The sequence below is a fragment of the Micrasema longulum genome, unplaced genomic scaffold, assembly GCF_059751315.1.
Source record: "Micrasema longulum isolate JH-2025_06_02 unplaced genomic scaffold, ASM5975131v1 h1tg002427l, whole genome shotgun sequence".
Taxonomy (NCBI): domain Eukaryota; kingdom Metazoa; phylum Arthropoda; class Insecta; order Trichoptera; family Brachycentridae; genus Micrasema; species Micrasema longulum.
Window position 1 is genome coordinate 1 of NW_028279574.1, and position 17,129 is coordinate 17,129.

Here is a 17,129-nt window from a genome sequence, read left to right on the forward strand (position 1 = left end):
TGGATAATGTAAATAACAATATTTTATTACTAGACGTCAGAAGCTTCCTAAAATGATTATTCTGCGCAGATGTTTACAAGAAAAAATAACATTACTTTGTCTATCACTTATTTTTAACGTGGATAAAAAATCGAAATAGGTAACGTTATGTGTTAACTTGGAAAAACTTTCAAACAGTCGTTAATTATTTCTTACAGATATATATGCATTTCATGAACGGTTGCTCTTTTTGTTAAATATTTAATTAATTACAACAACAACAACAACAACAAACCATCACGCCGTTTCCTCGTAAGGGTAGGCAGAGAGGATAGAACGCCACAACACTCTATATTTGCATACAGATCTCGCTTCCTCTACATTCATACATCTTCTCATGCACGCGCGCCGATTTTTCCGACTTTTGACATGTCCATCTTTAAGTATTTGTTAGATTTGGTCAAGCCATGTCTTTCTCGGTCTTCCTCTATTTCTGCATCCATCAACATTCGCATTGTAAATATTCTTAGCTGTTTTCTCGCTGTCCATTCGTTCTACATGTCCAAACCAGCGCAGAGCTCCTTTCTTGATTTTGTCGATGATGCTTGTCTCAGCCTTACACAATGCACAGATCTCAACATTTGTGCATCTAACGTACATAGTTTTACCACACATTCGCCTGAGAGATCGTGTTTCGACAGCATTCAGCCTACTTTCATCCCTGTTTTTCCAAGTCCATACTTCGCTCCCATACATCAGGGACGGGACCAGGACTCCGTTGTGAACTGCCAATTTTGCCTCTTGTGACAAGCATTTATTTGCCAAGGTCGATTTAAGTGCACCGTTCACTCTAAATCGTTCGTAAATATTTTAATATAACCACTTACCGGTTTTTCTATATCTTCCGGTTTTGGAACGTGCTCGTCTCTTTGTCAGGACACTAATTATCAGCTAAAATGCAATTCTAGTCCTTCGGTTCATATACCTATAGGTACATGCATAGCGTAACAAACTAAGATTTAATGTTTCCCAGTGTTCGGTCACGTATTTCACTAGGACCTATGGGTTTTTCACTACAAAATAAATGATCAGAATCTTTTACGAACATAAGTTGATAAGGATCTGGGCGTTACATTTGTGAGCACCCTAACATTTCATGAACACAGAGACAATCAGTGGTAATGCGTTGAAGATGTTAGGATTTATTCTGCTTACTGCCAGGGTTTTTGAAAATACCCTTGTACTGAGAACTCTTTAAAACTCCTTGGTGTGGAGTAGACTCGAGAGTGGCTCGATGATTTGGGGGGCACATGAACTGAAGTACTCTCTTATGATAGAGAAAATCCAAAAGAAATTTTTGGAGATATCTCTACGTGAAAGAGCGCGGGTATTATCCTTGGCTCTACCTGACTAAGTTTCTCCAGGGTATGCTTGGCTACAATAGTTTAGAGACCAAAAGCAATGTGTATTTGACTACACATTTTGATCGATTGTTGCGCGGCATGGTCGATAATCTTGAGATTATGATGAGCATTGGTTTGCATGTTCTTGATAATTACCGAAGACAGCATCAGCAACGATTGTTTCATATTCCGATATATAGGACTAACCTGCCGACGCCGACGGTTATGCCTGTTGGAAGAGCTACCGCTATGCTGAACAACATCGCTCTGGATATTGATCTGTTCCATGTATCCAAAGGGGTTTTCCGGAGCAGGATTCTCCTAATACTTTGACATGAGTCTTGTGTATTTTTTTCTTTTTTATGATATGTACGTATTAAATGTATGGTTTGTAATGCATGTGTTATTTTTAAATAAATGAATTGAATCGAATTGAATATTGGGTTGTGGTTCCGCGGCTAGCTACCCTGGTACCTTACTCAAGACATAAAACTCCCGAGTTTTTAAAGTTAGTGCTCAAGGAGAATATCAACAATAAGGTAGATCAATTTCATACCTTATGTTGAAGTCCAAAAATGGACGAAGCAGCCTCTTATAAAAAGCGATTTGAGGATGGACCGGGCTTGGACACACGTAGCACATGCCTCAGGAGAATTTGAACCCAAGTAGCCTCTTCCTTACATCTAAAGGCTCCCGCCGTCCTGGGGTGCAATTATGAATCTTGTATAACACCTAGACAGTGGTTAATTTGGGAACATTTATTTTGTTCCAGATTTTTACTTCATATATGGCCACACTAATGATGACACGTCAATAAATATGAACACGTGAAATCAAACGTGATGATTTTCATTTAAAACATGGTTGCTACCTTAACTCTTGCGTGGCTGTGATGTCACACTAGTCTACATACAATACAATACAAGATATATCTCTCTTATTGTTTGTGATGATCAAGTTTTTTTGTTATCTTTTAATGGACATTTTCATGCCGGATTTGTCAAGTTAAAATTGTATAAATATGCAAGATTTTATTGCAAAAAATATTTATCATTAATATTTGAAGAATAATTATACTAATTAAATTTAATCCAATACCAAAATATTTTTTTTTACTGTATAAGAAAAAGCACGAGAATAGAATTTGAAACGAAAAAGACAGGGACGTTATTCTGTAGCGGGTTTTTGTGTGAAAGAGACAAAAAAACGTTCAATCAGTCTGTTATTGGCCGTAAGCGGGAGTTTACGTCAGTTATTTGACCTTTAATTTATTTGCTCTAACAGGTCTAAATAATATTATATTTTATATAAATAATAAAAAAAGAATTATTTAACAGTATGTTTGTGTTTTTTTCACCTCACGGGTGACCCTATATGGAGCTGTGGAAGGGGCACAGAGCCGTGAAGAGTGGAGACGCTTTGCCGATAGAATGACTGGTGAGAGTACCAATGATCACGACCATCAGAACCGAGGAACGACGGAGAAGAGAAGATATTGAAAATGAATATTCCGTCTTTTGCTTGAAGTAACACGATGTAACATCACAGCGTGTAAAGGAATTTTGTAGCACAGTCTTTAAAGAGTTAAGCATTACCTAAAACACATATTTAGGTTGAGTTTACCAAACTGTATTAGTTATATTTCCGGATTATAACTGTATTACGCCATTTTACGTTTAATCATCGGTGTGGCCATAATATGAAGCAAAGTGCTGTCGCACGAAAAAAATAAAAATCATCAAATCACTTTATACCACCTCTGGAAAGCCGTGGATGACGATAAGGTGTCCTAGAGGTATCTCGTGATGTGCACGTGTTTAAACAAGGAGATTTTTGAAAACAGGATTTTTATACTAAATTTCGAGTATCTGGGAACTAGGGAAACACAAAAACGTGGATTTTCAAAAATTTGTCCCTTGCTGAAGTTCTAAAATTTTTCGGCTGACAGGCGTATTTCAGATACACGGTATCATCAAAATTTCATGCCAATTCTGGTTGCCGCCGAGTGTGTGGTCCTCCGATGATTTAAATAATTTTAGGCGGAATGACAAGTGTGGTAAGTGTTGAAACAAATTCAACAAAATTTATAGGAGCTTCAGTGTGACCTCGCGCACTAAAAATACCCTGCCAGGATTTTTTGAGTGGTGTTTCATAGAGAAAAATATCTTAACCCTTTGCGGAGATTTGTTGCTGAAATTTATTTATTCATCAACGGTTTAAAGACGTTTTTCCACAAAAAATATTTACAGAAATAATCACAGCAGTGAACAATAATTATGTAGTACATAATATGAAATACGATTCAGTAATTAAACCAAACATTTTAGTACTACTACTACTATTACCATCACGCCATTTTTCCGTAGGGATAAGCAGAGAGAATAGACCATCACACACGTCTTTCCTGGCATACATCCCTAGCTTCTTCAACATTAGTACATCTTGTCATACATGCTCTTCGGTTCTGTCTGCTTTTGACATGACCAGAGTTTTAATTTGGTTTATCTGATCATGCCACGTCTTCCTCGGTCGTCCTTGTCTCACGTTACCGTTCATTTTTGCAATATATATACTTGTTTTACCATTTTTTCGTCGTCCATTCGTTCTACGTGACAAAATCACCTCAGAGACCCTTTCTTAATTGTATCAATTATACTCGACTCAGATTTACATTCTCGCCTGATTTTGGTGAACATAAAATAAAATAAAAACATTAAAAGTAAAAAAGAAACATAACATCTCTAAATAGAAAAACGAATTAAGTTTATGAGAAATCTTTATATTCTAAATGTAAATATGACAAAGAAATTTTTGGAATAATTTAAAATCAAAATAAAGTGGTAGGCATTTAACTTGGTAATAATAAAAAAAGAAAATTGACGCAACACGAGTACTTTCTAAATAGTAAGTTTTTTGGAGCAATAAGAAAACTTAAGCGATCTAAATAACACATTTATTTTATCAACATATTACAAAAGAGATGAAGACCTTTTTAGAGAAGGGAATATAGAAGTCTAGGCATCCATAGGGCTTATGACATGTTATTGGCTGGTTTCAGTGACCACTCCTGCCCATATTTGAACATAAATATTCTTTAAATTGTTTTATCGGTTGATGTTTGTGAAGTGAAACAGCTGAAACCCTAGCTAGACTTCTATATTAACTTCTCTAAAAAGTTCTTCATCTCTGTTGTAATATGTAAATATTGACAGCTTTCTAGGGGGTTAAATCCAGGTTTTGTCGACTAAAATTTGGACAAACTCAAAACATTGTTTTTTTATGATATTTATTAAATAGTACCATGATATACAATGAAAAATACTAACTAATTATGAATAAGGACTATAAGTAAAACTGGCTAATGCAATAATGAACAAATAACGCTTGTCGTAACATGATCTGCAAGCGAATGAAACACATACGCCCGCCCCGTCACCCCCGCACGCACCGCTATGAGACAGGTCTGAATCTGAAATACACACATCTTTTGCCGAACATTCAGCGCTCCGGCTGAAAGCGTGACCGATAATTCGGTATTCGGCCAAATCACTATTTGTGGCATCTCTATCAAATACTACACCTTCGGTGTTATTTCTTTAGTTATTTTCAGAGGTAAAATAATATAAAATCAACACTTACTTTAAAACAGAACATATAAATGAAAAATGTTTTCATGGATCATAATGCGATCATCGGTGTATATTAACACTTAAATAAGCAGATAAATAAAATTCCGTTCGAAAAGGGTTAGCGTTAAATATGTTGTTAGTTTAGATTATTAGCACTTTTTGGCAAAATGAAATGTAAAACAGATGCCAGTACTCGTTTGTCATAATTTGGATCACATTCTTCGGAATTTTTCACTTCGAAATAAAACATGTTACGAAAAAAGAAAATCTTTTGCTAAGACATTATATATCTTTGTCTCTGTGGTGGGCAAGCAGTGTCTCTGTGTCCAGGCGGATGAAAAATACAGTTCTCTGTGTGAAACAGAACCAAAAATATGGAAGACTGTTTTCGACTCGACGGGTATTCAGATAAAAATCTTTTTTTTTTTTTAGAGTCTTTATTCAATAAAATATACATATTATTACAATATTAATACATTATAAAGAAAACAAAGTATTAAGATATATTTTGTCCCGATAAACTATTCAATAATAGTTTGTCATCGGGTGCTCAGACATTAGTTTTAATTAATAATCAAATAAGAAGAGTACACACATAATACTGTATACGTATAAAATAATAAACATAAAAATAGTTTAAAGATTTTTTTTTTTTTTAAGTAAGAAAATAGAGTAAAATAATACAATTAAAATTAAAGAATAGTAATTGACTTTAATATATTTTAAATATAAGAAGAAAAAAAAAATAATAGACACATATATAAATAGTATGTGCTCATAAATGTAATCAAAACAAGAAAAAAAAATTAAACAAGGTAAAGTAAATCGAGAATTTCAATTCATATCTACAGGAAGAAAAAAAAATAGTAAGAAAATTAAAAGTACATATTAAAATTAAGATCTAAAAAATGTAAATGAAATAAGAAAGTAAGAAAGTAATAAAAGAAAAGAAAAGGTTAACCCAAGAAAATAGCAAAAATGTAATTAATGAGGGATAAATTTTTTTTTTTTTTTTTTTTAAATAAAAAATAATAATAATTAAAAAATATTAAAAAATTTAAAAAATGTATTACATAAATATTATATAAATAATAAATCAATATAGGAACGTTTTATCCACTAACCACTTACGTAATAGAAACTTAATTTTATTTTTACTATGACATGTTTTCATGTCAAGTGGCAACAAATTAAATACTTTTGGAACAATATAATCCAACGTACGTTGTCCATATTTATTTTTAAATTTTGGTACTACTAGGCCATCAACAGATGTAAATCTTGTTAGATATCTGTGTTCTAATTTATTTTTATATATCGAGCTGAACATGTGTTGGATAATAATTTTGCTCCATAAAATACCCTTAACTGGTAAAACATTTAATTTATCATACATAAATGGGGTATTATTCCTCTGATTGTATACATAATTGGGTGCAATCAATTTGACAAGTGCATTTTGAACATTTTGTACATATTTAATGTTTGTTGCACAAGAATGTCCCCAAGCAGTGATCCCGTATCTTATTATAGATTCTCCCAGAGACAAATATACTAATCTTAGTGTGGAGAGAGGAACTAAAAACTTTAATTTGTGTAGTTGACTAACTACAGATCTTAACCGTTTGCATGTTTTCATAACATGAATATTCCACTTAAAAAAGTTATCAGTAGTTAAACCTAAATAAACATATTCATTCACAATTTTTAATTTATCGCATAAGAAAGAAAAATAAATCGAGTGGAGATTGTTCTGCCTCATTGTGTAGTAGTTAGCGTCATCGTGTATAACTCTCATGTTTAATTCCTGGAAGGGTGGACATAAAATATTGATTTTAAAGGGTGTTAAAAACGCAATATTTCATGGTTCGCATGAGACTGACCTTATGTCATGTAACAAAAATGATCGAGATACGCCTGAAATAGAGTGCTCAATACACCACTGTATTCTAATATGAAAACAATGATAAAGTTCTGTTATCTCAGTTAAAAATATTACATTATTTATTTTTTAAACGGTGAAAATAAGTTACCCTTTTAAGTAATTCTGTGAAATTTCCATCATACAAAATCTATAGGTATAATTATTTTAAATAATAAATAGCGGAGTATTTTCTATATCTGGTAATAATTCAAAAAGTTTATCTATGGATTAAAGAAAAAAGAAAAATAAAATCCACCTTTTATCTTTGATTTATGTCAGTTGAAATTTTGACCGCGTGTGTTTCTCTTTTCTGAAGCTTTAAAAAGTTTTACACATGTAAATTTCTCATTGATTAACAATATTTTTAAAACCGAAATATTTAAAATCTTTTTTTACATGCATATTTATTTTGCGTTAAAAAATATCGAATTCAATAAAGTAATTGTGAATATATTCAAAAAAATATATATTATCCTTTTTGTAACATCAGAATTATTAAAAATTGTTTTTCCCCAAATCTTAACCTCAAAATACACTATTGAACATTTTTTTATGCAATACAAAAAACATACACTAAAGAATAAGATACGTGAATCGGGACAACTAATATTGCGTTTCCTTCAATGTTTGATTTTTCTATGTTGTTAAATGTAATTTTATACAAGTTACTTGTACATTTTTACCAAATAGAACTTTTGTAGTAGTACTAATGAGAAAATTCACTGCTGCGGGAAATTGGATAAAAAAAAGTTTTTACACCCAGTAAAAATTCAAGCATTTGATTGTAAGACGAAGGTACTTAAAAATTTATGAAAAAAATAATAAAAACGAACTTCTTTGAACTACGTCACAAGTTCTTCCGAATCAACTAATGATAGAGTATTGTGATAGATTTTCGGTTTTTGGTAAGCCAACTCACCGACTACAACTTGTAACGTCACGGGCTAAGTAATTTCAAAATAAAAACAGTTTAAAAACTCATTGCGCTGATAATACGTTACCCATTTTTTTTGTTGAATAATGCTTAGTTTAATAGTTCATCAACAATAAAAAAATAATAAACTACCTATTCATTGTAATAGTACTAATTATACGACATTAAACAATATTTTTTTTGGAAAATATATTTTTTTTGTTGCTTTTATTTTTTTGCCCAACGTTCCGTAGATCTTGTGGCCATTTTCACATCACATTAAAAATCCACCCGACACTAATAACTTAACACGGTTGTTTGAATGTATACGAGAGTGCTAAATATGAGACTATACATAAAATAAGCACTTACACCTTTTTGGTCAAACAATAAGGAGAGATCTCAGCAAAATGTTCGTACGAGGTTTTCCCAAAGCACGAATTATGTCATACCCAAAATCTGTACGATTTTTGCTCAGAGACATCCCTCCTTTATCGCATCAAGATAATTTAATGTTTCAAAAGAGCGTATTAAGCTTTCAAGGACAAAAACTATTTAATGTTTTCTTGAGGGGAGTTACGGATTGGATTTTCCTCACTATAAGGGATTTGAGTGAGAAACTCCTTGATGATTTTCCGAATGTTGAGTTTGCTGTTTGTCATATTAATGTGCCATATTTATATAAATATTTAAATTATTATTATGTTTCTGATCCAACATAATATTTTTGGTGATATATATACGTGTGTGTCTGTGTTAATTAATTACTCGATCCAACTCAACACAGGACTTTAAGTCCCTTAGAGTTGGGACTAATGTCTCAAAAAAATGTACAATAAACTGGTTATAAGTAAATAAATGAATAAAAAAAATAGGGTAGGTATACTAATCATCAATAACATTTATTAATTGACAAGTAAACGCAAGAGTCGAAACTATATGAGGCCGACTAATCTTTACTTGATTGCCTTTAGCGAAAATTTCACCGGCGGCGATTAAAAACGAAAGATATAACACAAAAAAAAAACAACAAAAAAAATTTCAAAAAAAAAAATATCCACCCATGAAGAGGCAACTTGGGTATAGGCTCTCCTGACGCATGCGCAACACATGTCTAACACAGGTCCATCGCCGCATCCTCAAGACGCTCGTTATAGGAGGCTGCTGCGTCCGTTCTCGGACATCAATGTTAGTAATAAAATCGAACCACCTTTAACCTTTTTTTAATGGTATTTATTTTTTTATTACCTTTTATCTAACATTCTCCAAAAGCACTTACTCACAAAACTCAGAAATTCGGTGTTCTGAGCTTTGGTAAGGTGCCAAGGTTCGCACTCGTATAAGAGTACTGGCATTATACAAGAATGGAATAATCGGCATTTTGTTTTTTTATTGTTTTAGAAGGAATCAATGAGAAACGATAATGGTAATAACAGGCGTCTTCAACAGGTACTAAATGATTTCGTAGAGATTGGCAGATATATAAAAGTGTTTAATAAAAAGTAAATAAAAAGTTGTTTATTTAAAATAATGAAAAATTTCATATAAAAATCTACGTAAGAAAATAAAACATGGGAGTCCACTTTTTTGTTGTTTTGAAGTTAAAAATTCTAAAATTATCATAATGACCTTTTTTATATTTATTTATTTATTTAACTTTTTGTACATAATGTTATTTGTACATTGGCGGGCTTATTGTCAAATGGCAATTTCTTCCAACCAACCAATTATACCCGAATAAAACGCCGAAGTTCACTTTCGTCGAAAGAATGTTTTTTTTTATAAGTTGAAAAAATTCTTTAGTTTTCTTTGTTTTAATGCAAAAACAAAAGCAGTCCCAGATACAATACTTTAATATGTATACTAGTGTACACGGCTTAAATGCCTTTTGTGAACATAAACAAAACAACGTTTTATACAAAACTATAAAATAATACACAAACATTTTAGTTGTATTTACTATAAAAAAAAAGAAATAATAATATCATATTGTAGTATATTATAATACTATGCAAATCATAAATTATTAATATGCTAGTATTGTTGCAATGTCTTGATATTGAATGTCAAAGGTATAATACAAACATTATTTTGCTAAGACGTCACGAGTTTACAACAATTTAATTTAATTAATTTTTAGGTAGGTGTGTTGATGATCAAATTGTTGACGCTAGAATCAGAACTATTTTTTAGCGTATAAGATTTTCCATCATAATTTGACATTAGGATTTGTTAAGTTCTGACTTTATTTTATCGAAGAGGAGACGTGTGTAAAAACTAAGAAAATGATATGTTTTTTAATGAAATACTACAGCGAGCGCAATAATGATGTTTAATAATTCCCCTAAAATAAACAGTACCAAATACTCATTGGTTTTCATTAGCCTTTTAAATAATGACGTCCATTTTAGCGGCGTGTCTCACGATATTAACAGATATTAATTTTTATTGCCTTTAGACATTAGCGGACGGAAGTCGACGCGCGTTTCCGCCGCTAATGTCGAATAATCCGCGCGTGTGGCAACCCTGGCTTTTATTAACTGTCAACTGACAACCCTGTTTGTATTATTGTTGTAATAAAGATGTTTAAGCCACATCATCATAATGATCACTCCCTAAGCATAAACAGAAACCCTTTATGCATAACTTCAAACTCACAGCGAAAGGGATAATGAAAGCAGTAAGTTTACATTAAATTTAAATCACGATTATTTTGAGTTTGTCTAAATGTTTGCAGATAAGTACTGAATTTGACCCTCTTGGGAGTTATAAAGATTTAGTCATTATGAAATAGGTGAAGAACATTTTAGAAAAGTAAATATGGAAGTCAAACCATTTGCAGGGCTTGTGATCCGTCATTTGGTAAGTCATGTGGTCACTTTGATTCACTATTCCTAGTATATTTGAACGCCCATATTCCTTTCATTTTCCGTTGATTTGGGTGAGTTTTAGCTCTAAAACTTCACAAAAATTAACAGATTAAAGAATTGAAGAGATATGGAAGAAAATGAGAATATTATTACACTGTACGCAAAGTGGCCACTGCCAATGACAAGTCGTAAGTCCTGTAAATGCCGAGACTTTCATTTTCCCTTTTTTAAAACGTTCTCCATCTCTGTTTTAATATAATAATACTAAAAATATACTTACTTGTATGAGTGTAAAATGTTATATCCATTATAGAAGCACGTTTTTATATGTAAAAATTAATCACTCAAACCTCTTAAATTCGTATTTTTTTGCACTTTTAATCTCAATTAGAAGGGTTCAATAATATTCAAAGCAGCAAAAATATGATATCACACGTTATTTATTTTTCACATAAAATACAACACAGTTTTTTTTTTAATTTTATACGCACAATACAATACACCAACGTAATCGATTCGATCGATTTTTGAAAACCGAACAGACGCTCGTTTTTTTCGCACGAAACAGAAAAAATCGCTGAAATTTTTGAAAGATCGAAAATGTAGCGATTTAGTTTCTGAATCAACGCGTCGAGACACGCATGCGCCGAAGCCTAGCGGGCAACTGACGAACTGACGGAACTATTTACACATATATTTATTTATATACCTACACTTTTAATGTATTTTTACTTTTTTCGTACAACGCATAATGCTGGCGCTAAACCATAATCTGCCGTGCAATGGCGTATTCAATATATTATGGCGTGCATTATAATTTACCTTTGTTTATAAATATAACTATCGTAATTTGACTCAAGATATGGTGCATTATTTGATAACTTGATAATTATAACGCGGCGGAAAACTTTTCCACGGTGTTTTGAGCATGTCCAAATGTTTCCGGACTGGCTGTATTAAATGTGAATTTGAATGTTTAAACACTGGCCGAATGGTGAATGTTACACAGTGTGCAAAATTGTCACTTAAACCAGCCAATGGCAGGTCATAAGCACTGTAAATGCCTAGACTTTTATATGTTTTATTTAGAATCAGGTTGTGGTCCTGTGGCTAGTGTCTTGGACTCACGGACCAAAGGTCCGTGGTTCGAATCCTACTCTACCCCAACTTGATTCCCATTTTCTAATAGTAAGTTATTTGCAACTCGTTGAAAATAGATCTCAAAATTAAATATTTGGGTAAATCGTAAGAACGCAAATATTTAATTTTTTTTAAAAGAAAAAAATACCCTTGTTTGTTTTAATTTGTATTTTTATATAATTTTTTCCTGGCATCCAATAATCATATAATGATTTATTAAGTTTTAATACATATAATTCATATATGTAGGCATGTGATTTTTTTAATTGTTCAAAAATTCTAATTAATTTTTTTACCAAAATGACACTACAAATAACAAAATATAAAGAGAAATAAATTTTCTTCTGACCATAATGTTTTTTGTGTTTGCTTTAACGTAACAAATTTTATTACAAGCCTTAAAAATGTAATGTCAAATAGACGTAAGGGAGCATTTTCGTCACCTCCTACTATCCGCGTTCATTATCATCATTCCTTTTACGCACCTAATGGCGTATAGGGTACTGCATTGGTACACCAATCGCAGCGTATCTTCATCATTTTTGTTACATGAAGGTCAAGATGATCAGTCTTACGTTCCTGGTAGGTACCAATCTAGGAACTTTGAAATGTTCTGACCGCTGACCATTAGTTACACCACGAGGCCGACAAAAATCGCGTTCAATTGAGGTTAAAAAGCTGCCGAATTCCAACAATATTTTGAACATGTCCAAATGCTCGTAGACAGGCTACGGAGTCATTAAGATCTAAATTTTTTGCGACAGAAAGGGAAAATATTTTTGGGAAGGGAATATGAAAGTCTGGGCATTGATCTTGTCATTGGCTGGTTTAAGAGGCCACTTTACACACTGTGTAACATTTACCATTCTGCATATGTTTAAACATAAACCTTTCCTCAAATCTTCAATCTGCGACTTTTGTGAGGTAAAAAAACTCCATAGGATGAAACTTCAGCTTGTCTGTAAGCATTTTGACATACTGGAAACATATTTGAATTAACTACCTGGTAAAAGAAGAAGTATAAAAATTGAAAAATCGTTTTCAGGCGTTGCCTAGTGGGTAAATTGGTTCAGTCGGATAAATCTCACCCACATGATAAAGGTTTTAGCTCTAAAACTTTACAAAAGTTAACAGATGGAAGATTTGCGGGAATGTGGATGTTTAAACTTAAGCAAAATGGTGAATGTTACACAGTGTGTAAGGTGGTAAAATGAATGCAATTTTAGGGGAGATTTGCAATCTAAAGGATAAAATTAACGCCATAGAGAAGATTGCCGGACATTTGAAAACAAAAATCTGTCATTTTTATTTGATTTATTAAGGAAAAAATAAAATCGCCAAGTTAGTGTTTGTTTGAACATGCATGGTTTAATTTTTTTTTTCTGTTTTCAGGATATTTAACATGTTTTTATGAAGGTAACTAGAAACTGGTTTTGATTTAATTTCTTGAATGGAACATGAAACATTTGTCTGTCGCATGTTTCTAAATTCTAATTTAAACACAAAACAGCTGAACATCACGTTTCAGGATTTAAACTTAAATATCGAACGCTGAAAATGCGTTCCCGCCTAAAAGTATTTTCATCCGTCACATCAAAAGAAATAAAAGAAATCCGACTTCCGACGTCGAGAAAACAGATGACACTAAATCAGATACGTCAAGTGACTTTGTAAAAAGAAACAAAACTTTTACTCGTGTACATGGAGCAAGGTGCATAATGATTTGTGCATTTTTAGCAGTGTGAAACATTTCATAGCTTTATAATGTTTGGTGAATTTTATGTACGACATATAAACAGAAGCAGAAAATGAAATTGTGGAACTTGGGGGAAAGGGAATCTTTAATTACCCTTTCTCAGAAAACGTGTTATTTTTTAAACGTAGGTACTCACCAGTAGCGAACGGTGATTTTATTATAGGTAAGCTATAAAAAAAATCATTTATTTGTACCTACGTAGTAGGTACACAATGTAATGTAAGTTACATAAATATACTATAAATTGCTATTTTTTCTTTGGTTCTTTTCTTTTTTGTAATTTTCATCTATGAAATCAACTTTTACGACGTAACTTTGTGATACATTATAGTGTGTAGCTATATTATCCATTAAATCTCAGGCGATTATAATTGGTAGCCATAGACAAATCTCCCTTATTAATTTCTCAACTTTTCCTGCCTTAGTGATTGACCAAAATGGGATTCCATTCACAAAAACAGTTAAAAAATCTTGGCATTATTATGGACTAACACTTAACGTGGCAAGAACAGATTACTAAGGTTGGGAAAAAGTTTCATGGCACCCTCCATTCACTGAAAAGACAGAATTTTCTTTCGACTACAATAAAAAAAATCTGTCCCGATATTTTCTATAGTATTATCTGGGCTATGTTAATATTTGCTATCTTGACACCAATACGAAACTTAAAGATTGTCTGGAGCGTTTGCAGAATCAATGCATCCGCTTTATTTTCAATCTCAAAAAGTATGACTTTGTATCACTCTTTCACTCCGAATTAAAGTGGCTTCATTTTTATCAGCACATAAACTTTCAATCTGTCTCACTTCTTTTTAATAATCCTTGCACTCCAAAATATCTTGCTGAAAATTTCATATACCTTTCCGATCATGGTCTGATCATTTCGCTTTCCATTCCTCGACCATAGCACATCATTTTTCAGCTATTCCTTTTCCGTCTAAGCTGCTAGACTTTGAAATAAGCTACCTCTTCATATAAAAAATGCACCTTCTCTAGCCACCTTCAAAAAACACCCGAAACATTAATATATATACACAGAATCCTCAAGACCTTGAGTTTTACTGCTTTTTATCTCAAATACTTTATTTATATTTTTTTATCTCTTTTTCTTTGCTAAGTTCCTCTTTCTCTTTCTTTTTCCTTCCAAACTCATTATTCAATCATCATTTCATATGTATAACATTATGTATTTTTTTAAATAGTTTTATTAATGTTAATATGTTCAAGCCTTATCTCCCAATTAAAAAGCAGCTGTTACTTTCAATTAATTGGGTTTTTTAAGATTTAATTTTAACATATGTTTGTATCTTTTGATACATATTCTTGGTTTTTAAGTACAAAATTTTGACTAATCTCTTCTTTTGATCAGTCTTTATTTTGGTTGACTGCAAGTAATTGCTTTTAGCAAAAAGTCTGCCAAAGTATTTATTCTCTGTACTTGAAGTTTTAAATAAATAAGTAATTTTACACCTAACTTTTATAAAAATTTATAAAAAATAGCACAATGAATTCAGTCAGTCCAAAGTATTCTCATTACCATCAAAATGTCAACTGACCGATTTATTCTAGAAATGAATAATGCCAAATACGGCCGCAACGAGCGCCACATGTGTTGCCAGTCATATGCCAAAAGTATCATTTCAAAGAAAAATAGTCATTAAGAAATAATGTTTGAAATACTGTTTTCCAAATCGAGAATCTTCAGAGAATTTGTGTAATCTGCAAGTTTACTCTAAGAAAAAAAACCCGCCACTGGGTTTAAGATGTTCAAGATATAGTAGGTACACTTATTTGTATGAAAAAATAAGCTGGAGTAATCGAATAGTTTTTGGCTCATTGCTGGCGCTGGGCGCGCTTTATAAATATTTTTTTTTATATTTGGAGAAAAATGCAAATGTTGGTAAAGATTTATAAGATATAGTTTTTATTTGTTTGTTTTTCTGTAAATAATTTTACTCTAAACCATTATTATGGATAGTCAACTATAATGGTATGCTGTCTATAATCGCTTTCATTAACGGTTCGCCCCTGGTGCTCACACTACCCACAGTGTCGTTTGCTAACTAATAATATATTTTTTCCATACATGAACCAAAAGTTTTTAACCCTAGATATAATTTATTTTGCATGTACATTAATGATAATCATACGTCGTTTCGACGTGCATATGTTTGAAAACACATATTTTATATTATGTTTATAATATGCTTGTGTAAGTGGTAATGTATCACTATAAATGTCACTGTGTTATGGATCAATGAAAAACATTAAAGTTAATTTGTTTTTTTTTTTTGGAATTATGTTCAAATAACAAAAACAGATATTTCTTTATGACTACTTCAGAATTATATTTTAAGTAAAAACTTTTTAAAATCAGCGTTTTATAATTTTTTTACATGAGGAACATTCGTTTTTTTTAATTTGTTTTGATTTTCAACCCTGAAATAATATTTGCATCATATTTAATCCTACATTTAAAATAACTATATGTTATTTCGACTAGCTAGAAGGCTGGTTTGTTTTTTTGTAGCAAATTTCTGTTCTTATAAATGATGCGTCAGGCAAGTTTAACATATGTTTCGGTAAAATTAAATAAATTTTGTGGGTTAGTTATCAGTTGATCAGTAAATGATATAATAAAAAAATACAAAAGATAAAAAAACATTAAAAATACCAAAAAAAAACAAATATCTACAGAGAGAATAAAACAATATTTTATAGAAAAGCTAAATACATTAACCACCAATCGTTAGCAGTGGGTTAGTTTGTGTCTCAGGCCTAAAGGTAAATTATATTTAAACGTGAATAATCTATGGTATTTTTAATCATATGTCTTTAATTGCGGATGATTCTTTTTAGGTTTTAAGAAAAATTTATTTGAGGAAATACGCATTAAGATTATAAATATTTAATAATCCTAAATATAATATTTAAGCTTCTACGCGTAGAAGTTTGTAAACAAATAATAAATTCCGTGAAGAAATGTTTGTTTTTATAGGCACATAAAATTATTTCTAAAGCCAAGAGCGTTGTTTCTGAAAATAGTTATTATTTCGAAACACGTTACCATTCGAGAATAAATTTACACGTGGACGAGTTCTTTGGTTATTATTAGTAAAAAAATATGGGTGGAAATATTTTATTATTTAATAAATATTATTAACATGAATGTTTTGCGCTAAAAAGTAGCCTATGACACCTCTCTAGTCTTAAGGCTAAATGTGAAAACTCTAATGCAAAAAAACACTTCGATTGGTTCCATTGCAATCTGTTGCTCAGTCGCAATAGCCACACTTGTCGGTAATTACCGAAAAAAAATACGACATAAAAAATTCCTTTGAATAAGTGTCGGTAAAGCACTTTTAATCGAGGTAATAATCATATGATTTTGTGCACCTTAAATTAATTTTGTTTTTATTTTCATATAATTTTTTACTGACATATATTAGTACAGATGATATAAGATAATGATATTTAAAAATATGTATTACTTATAAATACAAAAATCAAAAGTG